Genomic DNA, 21,378 nt, shown 5'->3' with positions numbered 1-21,378 from the left:
GCAGCCACTGGCTGAAGAATTAAAATTTGGTGCAGCCACTGGCTGAAGTCAGAAGAGTTTATACTTGATAATTGGTAGTAAGAATTGATAGTTGATAGCTGGCACAGCCACTGACTGAAGTAAGAAGAGATGATACTTGATAATTGGTGCAGCCACTGGCTGATGAATTGACAATTGGTGCAGCTACTGGCTGAAGTAAGAATTGTTGATACTTGATAATTCGTGCAGCCACTGGCTGAAGTAAGACTAATTGATACTTGATAATTGGTGCAGCCACTGGCTAAAGAAAGAAGAATTGACACTTGATCATTGGTGCAGCCACTGGTAGAAGTAAGAAGAGTTGATACTAGATAATTGGTGCAGCCACTGGCTGAAGTTTGAATAGTTGATACTTGATAATTGATGCAGCTGTTGGCTGAAGTAAGAACTGATAGTCGATAGTTGGCGCAGCCACTGACTGAAGAAGGAATAGTTGATACTTGAAAGGTGGTGCAGCCACTGGCTGAATTAAGAAGAATTGATACTTGATAATTGGTGCAACCACTGGCTGAAGTAAGAAGAATTGATACTTGATAATTGGTGCAGCCACTGGCTGAATAATTGAAAATTGGTTTAGCCACTGGCTGAAGTTAGGATAGTTGATACTTGTTAATTGGTGCAGCCACTGGCTGAAGTAAGAAGAGTTGATACTTAATGATTGGTGCAGCCACTGGCTGAAGAAAAAAGAGTTAATACTTGATACTGTAATTGGTGCAGCCACTGGCTGAAGAATTGATAATTGGTGCAGCCACTGGCTGAAGTAAGAAGAGTTGATAATTGGTGCAGCCACTGGCTGAAGTAAGAATTGATAGTTGATAGTTACGCAGCCACTTACTGAAGTAAGAAGAGTTGATACTTGAAAATTGGTGCAGCCACTGGCTGAATAATTGACAATTGGTGCAGCCAGTGCCTGAATTAAGAAGAATTGATACTGGAAAATTGGTGGAGCCACTGGCTGAAGTAAGAAGAGTTGATACTTGATAATTGGTGCAGCCACTGGCTGAAGTAAGTGAAGAGTTGATACTTGATAGTTGGTGCAGCCACTGGCTAAAAGTAAGAAGAGTTGATACTTGATAGTTGGTGCAGCCACTGGCTAAAGAAAGAAGAATTGACACTTGATCATTGGTGCAGCCACTGGTAGAAGTAAGAAGAGTTGATACTTAATGATTGGTGAGCCCCTGGCTTAAGTAAAAAGAGTTAATACTTGATACTGTAATTGGTGCAGCCACTGGCTGAAGAATTGATAATTGGTGCAGCCACTGGCTGAAGTAAGAAGAGTTGATACTTGATTATTGGTGCAGCCACTGGCTGAAGAAAGAAGAGTTGATTCTTGATGATTGATGCAGCCACTGGCTTACTTTTGAATAGTTGATACTTGATAATTGATGCAGCTGTTGGCTGAAGTAAGAATTGATAGTCGATAGTTGGCGCTGCCACTGACTGAAGAAAGAATAGTTGATACTTGAAAGCTGGTGCAGCCACTGGCTAAATTAAGAAGAATTGATACTTGATAATTAGTGCAACCACTGGCTGAAGTTAGAAGAGTTGATTCTGGATAATTGGTGCAGCCACTGGCTGAATAATTGAAAATTGGTTCAGCCACTGGCTGAAGTAAGGATAGTTGATACTAGTTAATTGGTGCAGCCACTGGCTGAAGTAAGAAGAGTTGATACTTAATGATTGGTGCAGCCACTGGCTGAAGTAAGAATTGATAGTTGTTAGTTGCACAGCCACTGACTGAAGTAAGAATAATTGATACTTAATAATTGGTGAGCCACTGCCTTAAGTAAAAAGAGTTAATACTTCATACTGTAATTGGTGCAGCCACTGGCTGAAGAACTGATAATTGGTGCAGCCACTGGCTGAAGTAAGAAGAGTTGATACTTAATGATTGGTGCAGCCACTGGTTGAAGTAAGAAGAGTTGATACTTAATAATTGGTGAGCCACTGGCTGAAGTAAAAAGAGTTAATACTTGATACTGTAATTGGTACGGCCACTGGCTGAAGAATTGATAATTGGTGCAGCCACTGGCTGAAGTAAGAAGAGTTGATACTTGATAATTGGTGCAGCCACTGGCTGAATAATTGACAATTGGTGCAGCCAGTGGCTGAATTAAGAAGAGTTGATACTTGATAATTGGTTTGCCACTGGCTGAAGTAAAAGAGTTAATACTTGATACTGTAATTTTTGCAGCTACTGGCTGAAGAATTGATAATTGGTGCAGGCACTGGCTGAAGTAAGAATTGATAGTTGGCAAAGCCACTGACTGAAGTAAGAAGAGTTGATACTTGATAATTGCTGCAGCCACTGGCTGAAGAATTGACAGTTGGTGCAGCCACTGTGTGAAGTAAGAATATTTGATACTTGATAATTGGTGCAGCCACTGGCTGAAGTAAGAGAAGAGTTGATACTTGATAGTTGGTGCAGCCACTGTGTAAAGTAAGAAGAGTTGAAACTTGATAGTTGGTGCAGCCCCTGGCTAAAGTTAGAAGAGTTGATACTTGATAGATGCTGCAGCCAGTGGCTGAAACATTGATACTTGGTGCAGCCAATGACTGTAGTTAGTCGAGTTGATACTTGATAATTGGCGCAGCAACTGGTGCAGCTATTGGCTGAAGTAAGAAGAGTTGATACTTGATAATTGGTGCAGCTGCTGGCTGAAGAATTGATTATTCGTGCAGCCACTGGCTAAAGTTAGAAGAGTTGATACTTGATATTTGGTGCAGCAACTGGCTGAAGTAAGAAGAGGTGATACTTGAAAATTGGTGCAGCCAATGGCTGAAGTAAGGAGAGTTGGTACTTGATAATTGGTTCAGCCACTGGCTAAAGTAAGAAGAGGTGATACTTGATAATTGGTGCAGCCACTGGCTGAAGTAGGTGAAGAGTTGATACTTGATAGTTGGTGCAGCCACTGGCTAAAAGAAAGAAGAGTTGATGCTTGATAGTTGGTGCAGCCACTGGCTAAAGAAAGAAGAATTGACACTTGATCATTGGTGCAGCCACTGGTAGAAGTAAGAAGAGTTGATACTTAATGATTGGTGCAGCCACTGGATGAAGTAAGAAGAGTTGATACTTAATAATTGATGAGCCACTGGCTTAAGTAAAAAGAGTTAATACTTGATACTGTAATTGGTGCAGCCACTGGATGAAGAATTGATAATTGGTGCAGCCACTGGCTGAAGTAAGAAGAGTTGATACTTGATTATTGGTGCAGCCACTGGCTGAAGAAAGAAGAGTTGATACTTGATGATTGATGCAGCCACTGGCGTAATTTTGAATAGTTGATACTTGATAATTGGTGCAGCCACTGGCTGATTAATTGACAATTGGTGCAGCCAGTGGCTGAATTAAGAATAATTGATACTGGAAAATTGGTGGAGCCACTGGCTGAAGAAAGAAGAGTTGATACTTGATGATTGATGCAGCCACTGGCTGAATTAAGAAGAGTTGATACTTGATAATTGGTTTGCCACTGGCTGAAGTAAAAGAGTTAATACTTGATACTGTAATTGGTGCAGCTACTGGCTGAAGAATTGATAATTGGTGCAGGCACTGGCTGAAGTAAGAATTGATAGTTGGCAAAGCCACTGACTGAAGTAAGAAGAGTTGATACTTCATAATTGGTGCAGCCACTGGCTGAAGTAAGTGAAGAGTTGATTCTTGATAATTGCTGCAGCCATTGACTGAAGAATTGACAATTGGTGCAGCCACTGGGTGAAGTAAGAATATTTGATACTTGATAATTGGTGCAGCCACTGGCTGAAGTAAGGGAAGAGTTGATACTTAATAGTTGGTGCAGCCACTGCGTAAAGTAAGAAGAGTTGAAACTTGATAGTTGGTTCAGTCCCTGGCTAAAGTAAGAAGAGTTGATACTTGATAGATGCTGCAGCCAGTGGCTGAAGTATTCATACTTGGTGCAGCCAATGACTGAAGTAAGTTGAGTTGATACTTGATAATTGGCGCAGCAACTGGTGCAGCTATTGGCTGAAGCCAGAAGATTTGATACTTGATAATTGGTGCAGACACTGGCTAAAATAAGAAAAGTTGATACTTGATAATTGGTGCAGCTGCTGGCTGAAGAATTGATTATTCGTGCAGCCACTGGCTAAAGTTAGAAGATGTGATACTTGATATTTGGTGCAGCAACTGGCTGAAGTAAGAAGAGGTGATACTTGATAATTGGTGCAGCCAATGGCTGAAATAAGAAGAGTTGATACTTGATAAATGGTGCAGTCACTGGCTGAAGTGAGAACAGTTGATATTTGAATATTGTTGCAGCCACTGGCTGAAGTAAGAATAATTGATACTTGATAATTGGTGCAGCCACTCGCTAAAGGAAGAAGAGGTGATACTTGATAGTTGGTGCAGCCACTGGCTAAAGAAAGAAGAATTGACACTTGATCATTGGTGCAGCCACTGGCTAAAGAAAGAAGAATTGACACTTGATCATTGGTGCAGCCACTGGTAGAAGTAAGAAGAGTTGATACTTAATGATTGGTGCAGCCTCTGGCTGAAGTAAGAAGAGTTGATACTTAATAATTGGTGAGCCACTGGCTTAAGTAAAAAGAGTTAATACTTGATTCTGTAATTGGTGCAGCCACTGGATGAAGAATTGATAATTGGTGCAGCCACTGGCTGAAGTAAGAAGACTTGATACCTGATTATTGGTGCAGCCACTGGCTGAAGAAAGAAGAGTTGATACTTGATGATTGATGCAGCCACTGGCTTAATTTTGAATAGTTGATACTTGATAATTGGTGCAGCCACTGGCTGAATAATTGACAATTGGTGCAGCCAGTGGCTGAATTAAGAATAATTGATACTGGAAAATTGGTGCAGCCACTGGCTGAAGTAAGAATTGATAGTTGATAGTTGCGCAGCCACTGACTGAAGTAAGAATAATTGATACTTGATAATTGGTGAGCCACTGGCTGAAGTAAAAGAGTTAATACTTGATACTGTAATTGGTGCATCTACTGGCTGAAGAATTGATAATTGGTGCAGCCACTGGCTGAAGTAAGAAGAGTTGATACTTGATAATTGGTGCAGCCACTGGCTGAAGTAAGAAGAATTGATACTTGATAATTGGTGCAGCCACTGGCTGGATAATTGAAAATTGGTTCAGCCACTGGCTGAAGTAAGGATAGTTGATACTTGTTAATTGGTGCAGCCACTGGCTGAAGTAAGAAGAGTTGATACTTAATGATTGGTGCAGCCACTGGCTGAAGTAAGAAGAGTTGATACTTAATAATTGGTGAGCCACTGGCTTAAGTAAAAAGAGTTAATACTTGATACTGTAATTGGTATAGCCACTGGCTGAAGAATTGATAATTGGTTCAGCCACTTGCTGAAGTAAGGATAGTTGATACTTGTTAATTGGTGCAGCCACTGGCTGAAGTAAGAAGAGTTGATACTTGATAATTGGTGCAGCCACTGGCTGAAGTAAGAATTGATAGTTGATAGTTGCGCAGCCACTGACTGAAGTAAGAATAACTGATACTTGATAATTGGTGCAGCCACTGGCTAAAGTAAGAAGAGGTGATACCTGATATTGGTGCAGACACTGGCTGAAGTAAGAGGAGTTGATACTTGATAATTGGTGCAGCCACTGGCTGAAGTAAGTGAAGAGTTGATACTTGATAGTTGGTGCAGCCACTGGCTAAAAGTAAGAAGAGTTGATACTTGATAGTTGGTGCAGCCACTGGCTAAAGAAAGAAGAATTGACACTTGATCATTGGTGCAGCCACTGGTAGAAGTAAGAAGAGTTGATACTAGATAATTGGTGCAGCCACTGGCTGAAGCTTGAATAGCTGATACTTGATAATTGATGCAGCTGTTGGCTGAAGTAAGAATTGATAGTCGATAGTTGGCACAGCCACTGGCTGAAGAAAGAATAGTTGATATTTGAAAGCTGGTGCAGCCACTGGCTGAATGAAGAAGAATTGATACTTGATAATTGGTGAAACCACTGGCTGAATAATTGAAAATTGGTTCAGCCACTGGCTGAATTAAGGATTGTTGGTACTTGTTAATTGGTGCAGCCACTGGCTGAAGTAAGAAGAGTTGATACTTAATGATTGGTGCAGCCACTGGCTTAAGTAAGAAGAGTTGATACTTAATAATTGGTGCGCCACTGGCTGAAATAAAAAGATTTAATACTTGATACTGTAATTGGTGCAGCCACTGGCTGAAGAATTGATAATTGGTGCAGCCACAGACTGAAGTAAGAAGAGTTGATACTTGATAATTGGTGCAGCCACTGGCTGAAGTAAAAATTGATAGTTTTTAGTTGCGCAGCCACTGACTGATGTAAGAAGAGTTGATACTTAATAATTGGTGCAGCCACAGGCTGAATAATTGACAATTGGTGCAGCCACTGGCTGAAGTAAGAAGAGTTGATAATTGGTGCAGCCACTGGCTGAAGTAAGAATTGATAGTTGATAGTTACGCAGCCACTTACTGAAGTAAGAAGAGTTGATACTTGAAAATTGGTGCAGCCACTGGCTGAATAATTGACAATTGGTGCAGCCAGTGCCTGAATTAAGAAGAATTGATACTGGAAAATTGGTGGAGCCACTGGCTGAAGTAAGAAGAGTTGATACTTGATAATTGGTGCAGCCACTGGCTGAAGTAAGTGAAGAGTTGATACTTGATAGTTGGTGCAGCCACTGGCTAAAAGTAAGAAGATTTGATACTTGATAGTTGGTGCAGCCACTGGCTGTAGTAAGAAGAGTTGATACTTGATTATTGGTGCAGCCACTGGCTGAAGAAAGAAGAGTTGATTCTTGATGATTGATGCAGCCACTGGCTTACTTTTGAATAGTTGATACTTGATAATTGATGCAGCTGTTGGCTGAAGTAAGAATTGATAGTCGATAGTTGGCGCTGCCACTGACTGAAGAAAGAATAGTTGATACTTGAAAGCTGGTGCAGCCACTGGCTGAATTAAGAAGAATTGATACTTGATAATTAGTGCAACCACTGGCTGAAGTTAGAAGAGTTGATTCTGGATAATTGGTGCAGCCACTGGCTGAATAATTGAAAATTGGTTCAGCCACTGGCTGAAGTAAGGATAGTTGATACTAGTTAATTGGTGCAGCCACTGGCTGAAGTAAGAAGAGTTGATACTTAATGATTGGTGCAGCCACTGGCTGAAGTAAGAATTGATAGTTGTTAGTTGCACAGCCACTGACTGAAGTAAGAATAATTGATACTTAATAATTGGTGAGCCACTGCCTTAAGTAAAAAGAGTTAATACTTCATACTGTAATTGGTGCAGCCACTGGCTGAAGAACTGATAATTGGTGCAGCCACTGGCTGAAGTAAGAAGAGTTGATACTTAGTGATTGGTGCAGCCACTGGTTGAAGTAAGAAGAGTTGATACTTAATAATTGGTGAGCCACTGGCTGAAGTAAAAAGAGTTAATACTTGATACTGTAATTGGTACGGCCACTGGCTGAAGAATTGATAATTGGTGCAGCCACTGGCTGAAGTAAGAAGAGTTGATACTTGATAATTGGTGCAGCCACTGGCTGAATAATTGACAATTGGTGCAGCCAGTGGCTGAATTAAGAAGAGTTGATACTTGATAATTGGTTTGCCACTGGCTGAAGTAAAAGAGTTAATACTTGATACTGTAATTTTTGCAGCTACTGGCTGAAGAATTGATAATTGGTGCAGGCACTGGCTGAAGTAAGAATTGATAGTTGGCAAAGCCACTGACTGAAGTAAGAAGAGTTGATACTTGATAATTGCTGCAGCCACTGGCTGAAGAATTGACAGTTGGTGCAGCCACTGTGTGAAGTAAGAATATTTGATACTTGATAATTGGTGCAGCCACTGGCTGAAGTATGAGAAGAGTTGATACTTGATAGTTGGTGCAGCCACTGCGTAAAGTAAGAAGAGTTGAAACTTGATAGTTGGTTCAGTCCCTGGCTAAAGTAAGAAGAGTTGATACTTGATAGATGCTGCAGCCAGTGGCTGAAGTATTCATACTTGGTGCAGCCAATGACTGAAGTAAGTTGAGTTGATACTTGATAATTGGCGCAGCAACTGGTGCAGCTATTGGCTGAAGCCAGAAGATTTGATACTTGATAATTGGTGCAGACACTGGCTAAAATAAGAAAAGTTGATACTTGATAATTGGTGCAGCTGCTGGCTGAAGAATTGATTATTCGTGCAGCCAATGGCTAAAGTTAGAAGATGTGATACTTGATATTTGGTGCAGCAACTGGCTGAAGTAAGAAGAGGTGATACTTGATAATTGGTGCAGCCAATGGCTGAAATAAGAAGAGTTGATACTTGATAAATGGTGCAGTCACTGGCTGAAGTGAGAACAGTTGATATTTGAATATTGTTGCAGCCACTGGCTGAAGTAAGAATAATTGATACTTGATAATTGGTGCAGCCACTCGCTAAAGGAAGAAGAGGTGATACTTGATAGTTGGTGCAGCCACTGGCTAAAGAAAGAAGAATTGACACTTGATCATTGGTGCAGCCACTGGCTAAAGAAAGAAGAATTGACACTTGATCATTGGTGCAGCCACTGGTAGAAGTAAGAAGAGTTGATACTTAATGATTGGTGCAGCCTCTGGCTGAAGTAAGAAGAGTTGATACTTAATAATTGGTGAGCCACTGGCTTAAGTAAAAAGAGTTAATACTTGATTCTGTAATTGGTGCAGCCACTGGATGAAGAATTGATAATTGGTGCAGCCACTGGCTGAAGTAAGAAGACTTGATACCTGATTATTGGTGCAGCCACTGGCTGAAGAAAGAAGAGTTGATACTTGATGATTGATGCAGCCACTGGCTTAATTTTGAATAGTTGATACTTGATAATTGGTGCAGCCACTGGCTGAATAATTGACAATTGGTGCAGCCAGTGGCTGAATTAAGAATAATTGATACTGGAAAATTGGTGCAGCCACTGGCTGAAGTAAGAATTGATAGTTGATAGTTGTGCAGCCACTGACTGAAGTAAGAATAATTGATACTTGATAATTGGTGAGCCACTGGCTGAAGTAAAAGAGTTAATACTTGATACTGTAATTGGTGCATCTACTGGCTGAAGAATTGATAATTGGTGCAGCCACTGGCTGAAGTAAGAAGAGTTGATACTTGATAATTGGTGCAGCCACTGGCTGAAGTAAGAAGAATTGATACTTGATAATTGGTGCAGCCACTGGCTGGATAATTGAAAATTGGTTCAGCCACTGGCTGAAGTAAGGATAGTTGATACTTGTTAATTGGTGCAGCCACTGGCTGAAGTAAGAAGAGTTGATACTTAATGATTGGTGCAGCCACTGGCTGAAGTAAGAAGAGTTGATACTTAATAATTGGTGAGCCACTGGCTTAAGTAAAAAGAGTTAATACTTGATACTGTAATTGGTATAGCCACTGGCTGAAGAATTGATAATTGGTTCAGCCACTTGCTGAAGTAAGGATAGTTGATACTTGTTAATTGGTGCAGCCACTGGCTGAAGTAAGAAGAGTTGATACTTGATAATTGGTGCAGCCACTGGCTGAAGTAAGAATTGATAGTTGATAGTTGCGCAGCCACTGACTGAAGTAAGAATAACTGATACTTGATAATTGGTGCAGCCACTGGCTAAAGTAAGAAGAGGTGATACCTGATATTGGTGCAGACACTGGCTGAAGTAAGAGGAGTTGATACTTGATAATTGGTGCAGCCACTGGCTGAAGTAAGTGAAGAGTTGATACTTGATAGTTGGTGCAGCCACTGGCTAAAAGTAAGAAGAGTTGATACTTGATAGTTGGTGCAGCCACTGGCTAAAGAAAGAAGAATTGACACTTGATCATTGGTGCAGCCACTGGTAGAAGTAAGAAGAGTTGATACTAGATAATTGGTGCAGCCACTGGCTGAAGCTTGAATAGCTGATACTTGATAATTGATGCAGCTGTTGGCTGAAGTAAGAATTGATAGTCGATAGTTGGCACAGCCACTGGCTGAAGAAAGAATAGTTGATATTTGAAAGCTGGTGCAGCCACTGGCTGAATGAAGAAGAATTGATACTTGATAATTGGTGAAACCACTGGCTGAATAATTGAAAATTGGTTCAGCCACTGGCTGAATTAAGGATTGTTGGTACTTGTTAATTGGTGCAGCCACTGGCTGAAGTAAGAAGAGTTGATACTTAATGATTGGTGCAGCCACTGGCTTAAGTAAGAAGAGTTGATACTTAATAATTGGTGCGCCACTGGCTGAAATAAAAAGATTTAATACTTGATACTGTAATTGGTGCAGCCACTGGCTGAAGAATTGATAATTGGTGCAGCCACAGACTGAAGTAAGAAGAGTTGATACTTGATAATTGGTGCAGCCACTGGCTGAAGTAAAAATTGATAGTTTTTAGTTGCGCAGCCACTGACTGATGTAAGAAGAGTTGATACTTAATAATTGGTGCAGCCACAGGCTGAATAATTGACAATTGGTGCAGCCACTGGCTGAAGTAAGAAGAGTTGATAATTGGTGCAGCCACTGGCTGAAGTAAGAATTGATAGTTGATAGTTACGCAGCCACTTACTGAAGTAAGAAGAGTTGATACTTGAAAATTGGTGCAGCCACTGGCTGAATAATTGACAATTGGTGCAGCCAGTGCCTGAATTAAGAAGAATTGATACTGGAAAATTGGTGGAGCCACTGGCTGAAGTAAGAAGAGTTGATACTTGATAATTGGTGCAGCCACTGGCTGAAGTAAGTGAAGAGTTGATACTTGATAGTTGGTGCAGCCACTGGCTAAAAGTAAGAAGATTTGATACTTGATAGTTGGTGCAGCCACTGGCTGTAGTAAGAAGAGTTGATACTTGATTATTGGTGCAGCCACTGGCTGAAGAAAGAAGAGTTGATTCTTGATGATTGATGCAGCCACTGGCTTACTTTTGAATAGTTGATACTTGATAATTGATGCAGCTGTTGGCTGAAGTAAGAATTGATAGTCGATAGTTGGCGCTGCCACTGACTGAAGAAAGAATAGTTGATACTTGAAAGCTAGTGCAGCCACTGGCTGAATTAAGAAGAATTGATACTTGATAATTAGTGCAACCACTGGCTGAAGTTAGAAGAGTTGATTCTGGATAATTGGTGCAGCCACTGGCTGAATAATTGAAAATTGGTTCAGCCACTGGCTGAAGTAAGGATAGTTGATACTAGTTAATTGGTGCAGCCACTGGCTGAAGTAAGAAGAGTTGATACTTAATGATTGGTGCAGCCACTGGCTGAAGTAAGAATTGATAGTTGTTAGTTGCACAGCCACTGACTGAAGTAAGAATAATTGATACTTAATAATTGGTGAGCCACTGCCTTAAGTAAAAAGAGTTAATACTTCATACTGTAATTGGTGCAGCCACTGGCTGAAGAACTGATAATTGGTGCAGCCACTGGCTGAAGTAAGAAGAGTTGATACTTAGTGATTGGTGCAGCCACTGGTTGAAGTAAGAAGAGTTGATACTTAATAATTGGTGAGCCACTGGCTGAAGTAAAAAGAGTTAATACTTGATACTGTAATTGGTACGGCCACTGGCTGAAGAATTGATAATTGGTGCAGCCACTGGCTGAAGTTTGAAGAGTTGATACTTGATAATTGGTGCAGCCACTGGCTGAATAATTGACAATTGGTGCAGCCAGTGGCTGAATTAAGAAGAGTTGATACTTGATAATTGGTTTGCCACTGGCTGAAGTAAAAGAGTTAATACTTGATACTGTAATTTTTGCAGCTACTGGCTGAAGAATTGATAATTGGTGCAGGCACTGGCTGAAGTAAGAATTGATAGTTGGCAAAGCCACTGACTGAATTAAGAAGAGTTGATACTTGATAATTGCTGCAGCCACTGGCTGATGAATTGACAGTTGGTGCAGCCACTGTGTGAAGTAAGAATATTTGATACTTGATAATTGGTGCAGCCACTGGCTGAAGTAAGAGAAGAGTTGATACTTGATAGTTGGTGCAGCCACTGTGTAAAGTAAGAAGAGTTGAAACTTGATAGTTGGTGCAGCCCCTGGCTAAAGTTAGAAGAGTTGATACTTGATAGATGCTGCAGCCAGTGGCTGAAACATTGATACTTGGTGCAGCCAATGACTGTAGTTAGTCGAGTTGATACTTGATAATTGGCGCAGCAACTGGTGCAGCTATTGGCTGAAGTAAGAAGAGTTGATACTTGATAATTGGTGCAGCTGCTGGCTGAAGAATTGATTATTCGTGCAGCCACTGGCTAAAGTTAGAAGAGTTGATACTTGATATTTGGTGCAGCAACTGGCTGAAGTAAGAAGAGGTGATACTTGAAAATTGGTGCAGCCAATGGCTGAAGTAAGGAGAGTTGGTACTTGATAATTGGTTCAGCCACTGGCTAAAGTAAGAAGAGGTGATACTTGATAATTGGTGCAGCCACTGGCTGAAGTAAGTGAAGAGTTGATACTTGATAGTTGGTGCAGCCACTGGCTAAAAGAAAGAAGAGTTGATGCTTGATAGTTGGTGCAGCCACTGGCTAAAGAAAGAAGAATTGACACTTGATCATTGGTGCAGCCACTGGTAGAAGTAAGAAGAGTTGATACTTAATGATTGGTGCAGCCACTGGATGAAGTAAGAAGAGTTGATACTTAATAATTGATGAGCCACTGGCTTAAGTAAAAAGAGTTAATACTTGATACTGTAATTGGTGCAGCCACTGGATGAAGAATTGATAATTGGTGCAGCCACTGGCTGAAGTAAGAAGAGTTGATACTTGATTATTGGTGCAGCCACTGGCTGAAGAAAGAAGAGTTGATACTTGATGATTGATGCAGCCACTGGCGTAATTTTGAATAGTTGATACTTGATAATTGGTGCAGCCACTGGCTGATTAATTGACAATTGGTGCAGCCAGTGGCTGAATTAAGAATAATTGATACTGGAAAATTGGTGGAGCCACTGGCTGAAGAAAGAAGAGTTGATACTTGATGATTGATGCAGCCACTGGCTGAATTAAGAAGAGTTGATACTTGATAATTGGTTTGCCACTGGCTGAAGTAAAAGAGTTAATACTTGATACTGTAATTGGTGCAGCTACTGGCTGAAGAATTGATAATTGGTGCAGGCACTGGCTGAAGTAAGAATTGATAGTTGGCAAAGCCACTGACTGAAGTAAGAAGAGTTGATACTTCATAATTGGTGCAGCCACTGGCTGAAGTAAGTGAAGAGTTGATTCTTGATAATTGCTGCAGCCATTGACTGAAGAATTGACAATTGGTGCAGCCACTGGGTGAAGTAAGAATATTTGATACTTGATAATTGGTGCAGCCACTGGCTGAAGTAAGGGAAGAGTTGATACTTAATAGTTGGTGCAGCCACTGCGTAAAGTAAGAAGAGTTGAAACTTGATAGTTGGTTCAGTCCCTGGCTAAAGTAAGAAGAGTTGATACTTGATAGATGCTGCAGCCAGTGGCTGAAGTATTCATACTTGGTGCAGCCAATGACTGAAGTAAGTTGAGTTGATACTTGATAATTGGTGCAGCAACTGGTGCATCTATTGGCTGAAGCAAGAAGATTTGATACTTGATAATTGGTGCAGACACTGGCTAAAATAAGAAAAGTTGATACTTGATAATTGGTGCAGCTGCTGGCTGAAGAATTGATTATTCGTGCAGCCACTGGCTAAAGTTAGAAGATGTGATACTTGATATTTGGTGCAGCAACTGGCTGATGTAAGAAGAGGTGATACTTGATAATTGGTGCAGCCAATGGCTGAAATAAGAAGAGTTGATACTTGATAATTGGTGCAGTCACTGGCTGAAGTGAGAACAGTTGATATTTGAATATTGTTGCAGCCACTGGCTGAAGTAAGAATAATTGATACTTGATAATTGGTGCAGCCACTCGCTAAAGGAAGAAGAGGTGATACTTGATAGTTGGTGCAGCCACTGGCTAAAGAAAGAAGAATTGACACTTGATCATTGGTGCAGCCACTGGCTAAAGAAAGAAGAATTGACACTTGATCATTGGTGCAGCCACTGGTAGAAGTAAGAAGAGTTGATACTTAATGATTGGTGCAGCCTCTGGCTGAAGTAAGAAGAGTTGATACTTAATAATTGGTGAGCCACTGGCTTAAGTAAAAAGAGTTAATACTTGATTCTGTAATTGGTGCAGCCACTGGATGAAGTAAGTGAAGAGTTGATACTTGATAGTTGGTGCAGCCACTGGCTAAAAGTAAGAAGATTTGATACTTGATAGTTGGTGCAGCCACTGGCTGAAGTAAGAAGAGTTGATACTTGATAATTGGTGCAGCCACTGGCTGAAGTAAGTGAAGAGTTGATACTTGATAGTTGGTGCAGCCACTGGCTAAAAGTAAGAAGATTTGATACTTGATAGTTGGTGCAGCCACTGGCTGTAGTAAGAAGAGTTGATACTTGATTATTGGTGCAGCCACTGGCTGAAGAAAGAAGAGTTGATTCTTGATGATTGATGCAGCCACTGGCTTACTTTTGAATAGTTGATACTTGATAATTGATGCAGCTGTTGGCTGAAGTAAGAATTGATAGTCGATAGTTGGCGCTGCCACTGACTGAAGAAAGAATAGTTGATACTTGAAAGCTGGTGCAGCCACTGGCTGAATTAAGAAGAATTGATACTTGATAATTAGTGCAACCACTGGCTGAAGTTAGAAGAGTTGATTCTGGATAATTGGTGCAGCCACTGGCTGAATAATTGAAAATTGGTTCAGCCACTGGCTGAAGTAAGGATAGTTGATACTAGTTAATTGGTGCAGCCACTGGCTGAAGTAAGAAGAGTTGATACTTAATGATTGGTGCAGCCACTGGCTGAAGTAAGAATTGATAGTTGTTAGTTGCACAGCCACTGACTGAAGTAAGAATAATTGATACTTAATAATTGGTGAGCCACTGCCTTAAGTAAAAAGAGTTAATACTTCATACTGTAATTGGTGCAGCCACTGGCTGAAGAACTGATAATTGGTGCAGCCACTGGCTGAAGTAAGAAGAGTTGATACTTAGTGATTGGTGCAGCCACTGGTTGAAGTAAGAAGAGTTGATACTTAATAATTGGTGAGCCACTGGCTGAAGTAAAAAGAGTTAATACTTGATACTGTAATTGGTACGGCCACTGGCTGAAGAATTGATAATTGGTGCAGCCACTGGCTGAAGTTTGAAGAGTTGATACTTGATAATTGGTGCAGCCACTGGCTGAATAATTGACAATTGGTGCAGCCAGTGGCTGAATTAAGAAGAGTTGATACTTGATAATTGGTTTGCCACTGGCTGAAGTAAAAGAGTTAATACTTGATACTGTAATTTTTGCAGCTACTGGCTGAAGAATTGATAATTGGTGCAGGCACTGGCTGAAGTAAGAATTGATAGTTGGCAAAGCCACTGACTGAAGTAAGAAGAGTTGATACTTGATAATTGCTGCAGCCACTGGCTGATGAATTGACAGTTGGTGCAGCCACTGTGTGAAGTAAGAATATTTGATACTTGATAATTGGTGCAGCCACTGGCTGAAGTAAGAGAAGAGTTGATACTTGATAGTTGGTGCAGCCACTGTGTAAAGTAAGAAGAGTTGAAACTTGATAGTTGGTGCAGCCCCTGGCTAAAGTTAGAAGAGTTGATACTTGATAGATGCTGCAGCCAGTGGCTGAAACATTGATACTTGGTGCAGCCAATGACTGTAGTTAGTCGAGTTGATACTTGATAATTGGCGCAGCAACTGGTGCAGCTATTGGCTGAAGTAAGAAGAGTTGATACTTGATAATTGGTGCAGCTGCTGGCTGAAGAATTGATTATTCGTGCAGCCACTGGCTAAAGTTAGAAGAGTTGATACTTGATATTTGGTGCAGCAACTGGCTGAAGTAAGAAGAGGTGATACTTGAAAATTGGTGCAGCCAATGGCTGAAGTAAGGAGAGTTGGTACTTGATAATTGGTTCAGCCACTGGCTAAAGTAAGAAGAGGTGATACTTGATAATTGGTGCAGCCACTGGCTGAAGTAAGTGAAGAGTTGATACTTGATAGTTGGTGCAGCCACTGGCTAAAAGAAAGAAGAGTTGATGGTTGATAGTTGGTGCAGCCACTGGCTAAAGAAAGAAGAATTGACACTTGATCATTGGTGCAGCCACTGGTAGAAGTAAGAAGAGTTGATACTTAATGATTGGTGCAGCCACTGGATGAAGTAAGAAGAGTTGATACTTAATAATTGATGAGCCACTGGCTTAAGTAAAAAGAGTTAATACTTGATACTGTAATTGGTGCAGCCACTGGATGAAGAATTGATAATTGGTGCAGCCACTGGCTGAAGTAAGAAGAGTTGATACTTGATTATTGGTGCAGCCACTGGCTGAAGAAAGAAGAGTTGATACTTGATGATTGATGCAGCCACTGGCTTAATTTTGAATAGTTGATACTTGATAATTGGTGCAGCCACTGGCTGATTAATTGACAATTGGTGCAGCCAGTGGCTGAATTAAGAATAATTGATACTGGAAAATTGGTGGAGCCACTGGCTGAAGAAAGAAGAGTTGATACTTGATGATTGATGCAGCCACTGGCTGAATTAAGAAGAGTTGATACTTGATAATTGGTTTGCCACTGGCTGAAGTAAAAGAGTTAATACTTGATACTGTAATTGGTGCAGCTACTGGCTGAAGAATTGATAATTGGTGCAGGCACTGGCTGAAGTAAGAATTGATAGTTGGCAAAGCCACTGACTGAAGTAAGAAGAGTTGATACTTCATAATTGGTGCAGCCACTGGCTGAAGTAAGTGAAGAGTTGATTCTTGATAATTGCTGCAGCCATTGACTGAAGAATTGACAATTGGTGCAGCCACTGGGTGAAGTAAGAATATTTGATACTTGATAATTGGTGCAGCCACTGGCTGAAGTAAGGGAAGAGTTGATACTTAATAGTTGGTGCAGCCACTGCGTAAAGTAAGAAGAGTTGAAACTTGATAGTTGGTTCAGTCCCTGGCTAAAGTAAGAAGAGTTGATACTTGATAGATGCTGCAGCCAGTGGCTGAAGTATTCATACTTGGTGCAGCCAATGACTGAAGTAAGTTGAGTTGATACTTGATAATTGGCGCAGCAACTGGTGCATCTATTGGCTGAAGCAAGAAGATTTGATACTTGATAATTGGTGCAGACACTGGCTAAAATAAGAAAAGTTGATACTTGATAATTGGTGCAGCTGCTGGCTGAAGAATTGATTATTCGTGCAGCCACTGGCTAAAGTTAGAAGATGTGATACTTGATATTTGGTGCAGCAACTGGCTGATGTAAGAAGAGGTGATACTTGATAATTGGTGCAGCCAATGGCTGAAATAAGAAGAGTTGATACTTGATAATTGGTGCAGTCACTGGCTGAAGTGAGAACAGTTGATATTTGAATATTGTTGCAGCCACTGGCTGAAGTAAGAATAATTGATACTTGATAATTGGTGCAGCCACTCGCTAAAGGAAGAAGAGGTGATACTTGATAGTTGGTGCAGCCACTGGCTAAAGAAAGAAGAATTGACACTTGATCATTGGTGCAGCCACTGGCTAAAGAAAGAAGAATTGACACTTGATCATTGGTGCAGCCACTGGTAGAAGTAAGAAGAGTTGATACTTAATGATTGGTGCAGCCTCTGGCTGAAGTAAGAAGAGTTGATACTTAATAATTGGTGAGCCACTGGCTTAAGTAAAAAGAGTTAATACTTGATTCTGTAATTGGTGCAGCCACTGGATGAAGAATTGATAATTGGTGCAGCCACTGGCTGAAGTAAGAAGACTTGATACCTGATTATTGGTGCAGCCACTGGCTGAAGAAAGAAGAGTTGATACTTGATGATTGATGCAGCCACTGGCTGAATTTTGAATAGTTGATACTTGATAATTGGTGCAGCCACTGGCTGAATAATTGACAATTGGTGCAGCCAGTGGCTGAATTAAGAATAATTGATACTGGAAAATTGGTGCAGCCACTGGCTGAAGTAAGAATTGATAGTTGATAGTTGCGCAGCCACTGACTGAAGTAAGAATAATTGATACTTGATAATTGGTGAGCCACTGGCTGAAGTAAAAGAGTTAATACTTGATACTGTAATTGGTGCATCTACTAGCTGAAGAATTGATAATTGGTGCAGCCACTGGCTGAAGTAAGAAGAGTTGATACTTGATAATTGGTGCAGCCACTGGCTGAAGTAAGAAGAATTGATACTTGATAATTGGTGCAGCCACTGGCTGGATAATTGAAAATTGGTTCAGCCACTGGCTGAAGTAAGGATAGTTGATACTTGTTAATTGGTGCAGCCACTGGCTGAAGTAAGAAGAGTTGATACTTAATGATTGGTGCAGCCACTGGCTGAAGTAAGAAGAGTTGATACTTAATAATTGGTGAGCCACTGGCTTAAGTAAAAAGAGTTAATACTTGATACTGTAATTGGTATAGCCACTGGCTGAAGAATTGATAATTGGTTCAGCCACTTGCTGAAGTAAGGATAGTTGATACTTGTTAATTGGTGCAGCCACTGGCTGAAGTAAGAAGAGTTGATACTTGATAATTGGTGCAGCCACTGGCTGAAGTAAGAATTGATAGTTGATAGTTGCGCAGCCACTGACTGAAGTAAGAATAACTGATACTTGATAATTGGTGCAGCCACTGGCTAAAGTAAGAAGAGGTGATACCTGATATTGGTGCAGACACTGGCTGAAGTAAGAGGAGTTGATACTTGATAATTGGTGCAGCCACTGGCTGAAGTAAGTGAAGAGTTGATACTTGATAGTTGGTGCAGCCACTGGCTAAAAGTAAGAAGAGTTGATACTTGATAGTTGGTGCAGCCACTGGCTAAAGAAAGAAGAATTGACACTTGATCATTGGTGCAGCCACTGGTAGAAGTAAGAAGAGTTGATACTAGATAATTGGTGCAGCCACTGGCTGAAGCTTGAATAGCTGATACTTGATAATTGATGCAGCTGTTGGCTGAAGTAAGAATTGATAGTCGATAGTTGGCACAGCCACTGGCTGAAGAAAGAATAGTTGATATTTGAAAGCTGGTGCAGCCACTGGCTGAATGAAGAAGAATTGATACTTGATAATTGGTGCAACCACTGGCTGAATAATTGAAAATTGGTTCAGCCACTGGCTGAATTAAGGATTGTTGGTACTTGTTAATTGATGCAGCCACTGGCTGAAGTAAGAAGAGTTGATACTTAATGATTGGTGCAGCCACTGGCTTAAGTAAGAAGAGTTGATACTTAATAATTGGTGCGCCACTGGCTGAAATAAAAAGATTTAATACTTGATACTGTAATTGCTGCAGCCACTGGCTGAAGAATTGATAATTGGTGCAGCCACAGGCTGAAGTAAGAAGAGTTGATACTTGATAATTGGTGCAGCCACTGGCTGAAGTAAAAATTGATAGTTTTTAGTTGCGCAGCCACTGACTGATGTAAGAAGAGTTGATACTTAATAGTTGGTGCAGCCACAGGCTGAATAATTGACAATTGGTGCATCCAGTGGCTGAATTAAGAAGAATTGATACTGAAAAATTGGTGCAGCCACTGGCTGAAGTAAGAAGAGTTGATACTTGATGATTGGTGCTGCCACTGGCTGAATTAAGAAGAGTTAATACTTGATAATTGGTTTGCCACTGGCTGAAGTAAAAGAGTTAATACTTGATACTGTAATTGGTGCAGCTACTGGCTGAAGAATTGATAATTGGTCCAGGCACTGGCTGACGTAAGAATTGATAGTTGGCGAAGCCACTGACTGAAGTAAGAAAAGTTGATACTTCATAATTGGTGCAGCCACTGGCTGAAGAATTGACAATCGGTGCCGCCACTGGGTGAAGTAAGAATATTTGATACTTCATAATTGGTGCAGCCACTGGCTGAAGTAAGAGAAGAGTTGATACTTGATAGTTGGTGCAGCCACTGCGTAAAGTAAGAAGAGTTGAAACTTGATAGTTGGTGCAGCCTCTGGCTAAAGTAAGAAGAGTTGATACTTGATAGATGCTGCAGCCAATGGCTGAAGTATTGATACTTGGTGCCGCCAATGACTGAAGTAAGTCGAGTTGATACTTGATAATTGGCACAGCTACTGGTGCAGCTATTGGCTGAAGTAAGAAGAGTTGATGCTTGATAATTGGTGCAGACTCTGGCTAAAATAAGAAGAGTTGATACTTGATATTTGGTGCAGCAACTGGCTGAAGTAAGAAGAGGTGATACTTGAAAATTGGTGCAGCCAATGGCTGAAGTAAGAAGTGTTGGTACTTGATAATTGGTTCAGCCACTGGCTAAAGTAAGAAGAGTTGATACTTGATAATTGGTGCAGTCACTGGCTGAAGTGAGAACAGTAGATATGTGAAAATTGTTCCAGCCATAGGCTGAAGTAAAAATTGATAGTTGATCATTGGTGGAGCTCCTGGTTGAAGTAAGAAGAGTTGATACATGATAATTATTGCAGCCAGTGGCTGAAGTAAGAAGAGTTTACACTTGATAATTGTTGCAGGCACTGGCTGAAGTAAGAGAAGAGTTTATACTTGATAGTTGGTGCAGCACTGGCTGAAGTAAGATGAGTTGATACTTCATAGTTGGTGCAGTCACTGGCTGAAGAATCGATTATTGGTGTAGTTACTGGCTGAAGTAAGATGAGTTGATACATCATAATTGGTGCAACCACTTGTTGAAGTAAGAATAAGTGATACTTGACAATTGGTGCAGCCACTGGCTGAAGCTAATAAAATTGATGCTTGAAAATTGGTGCAGCCACTGGCTGAAAAAAAGATATCTGGTGCAGCAATTCACTGAAGTAAGAAGAGTTGATACTTGATAACTGATGCAGCCACTGGCTGAAGTGAGAAAAGTTGATACTTGATAATTGGTGCAGCCACTCACTGAAGTAAGAAGAATTGATACTTGATAATTGGTGTAGCCATTGGCTGAATAATTGATAATTGGTTCAGCCACTGGCTGATGTAAGAATAGTTGATACTTGATTATTGGTGCAGCCACTGGCTGAAGAAAGATGAGTTGATACTTGATGATTGATGCAGCCGCTGGCTGAAGTTTGAAAAGTTGATACTTGATAATTGATGCAGCTGTTGGCTGAAGTAAGAATTGATAGTCGAAAGTTGGCGCAGCCACTGACTGAAGAAAGAATAGTTGATACTTGAAAGATGGTGCAGCCACTGGCTGAATTAGGAAGAATTGATACTTGATAATTGGTGCAACCACTGGCTGAAGTAAGAAGAGTTGATTCTTGATAATTGGTGCAGCCACTGGCTGAATAATTGAAAATTGGTTCAGCCACTGGTTGAAGTAAGGATAGTTGATACTTGTTAATTGGTGCAGCCACTGGCTGAAG

Source organism: Taudactylus pleione, unplaced genomic scaffold (assembly GCF_031769625.1).
Source record: "Taudactylus pleione unplaced genomic scaffold, aTauple2 ptg000473l, whole genome shotgun sequence".
In the NCBI taxonomy this organism is placed as follows: domain Eukaryota; kingdom Metazoa; phylum Chordata; class Amphibia; order Anura; family Myobatrachidae; genus Taudactylus; species Taudactylus pleione.
The sequence above is the reverse complement of the archived record's forward strand: the minus strand, read 5'-3'. Positions refer to the sequence as shown.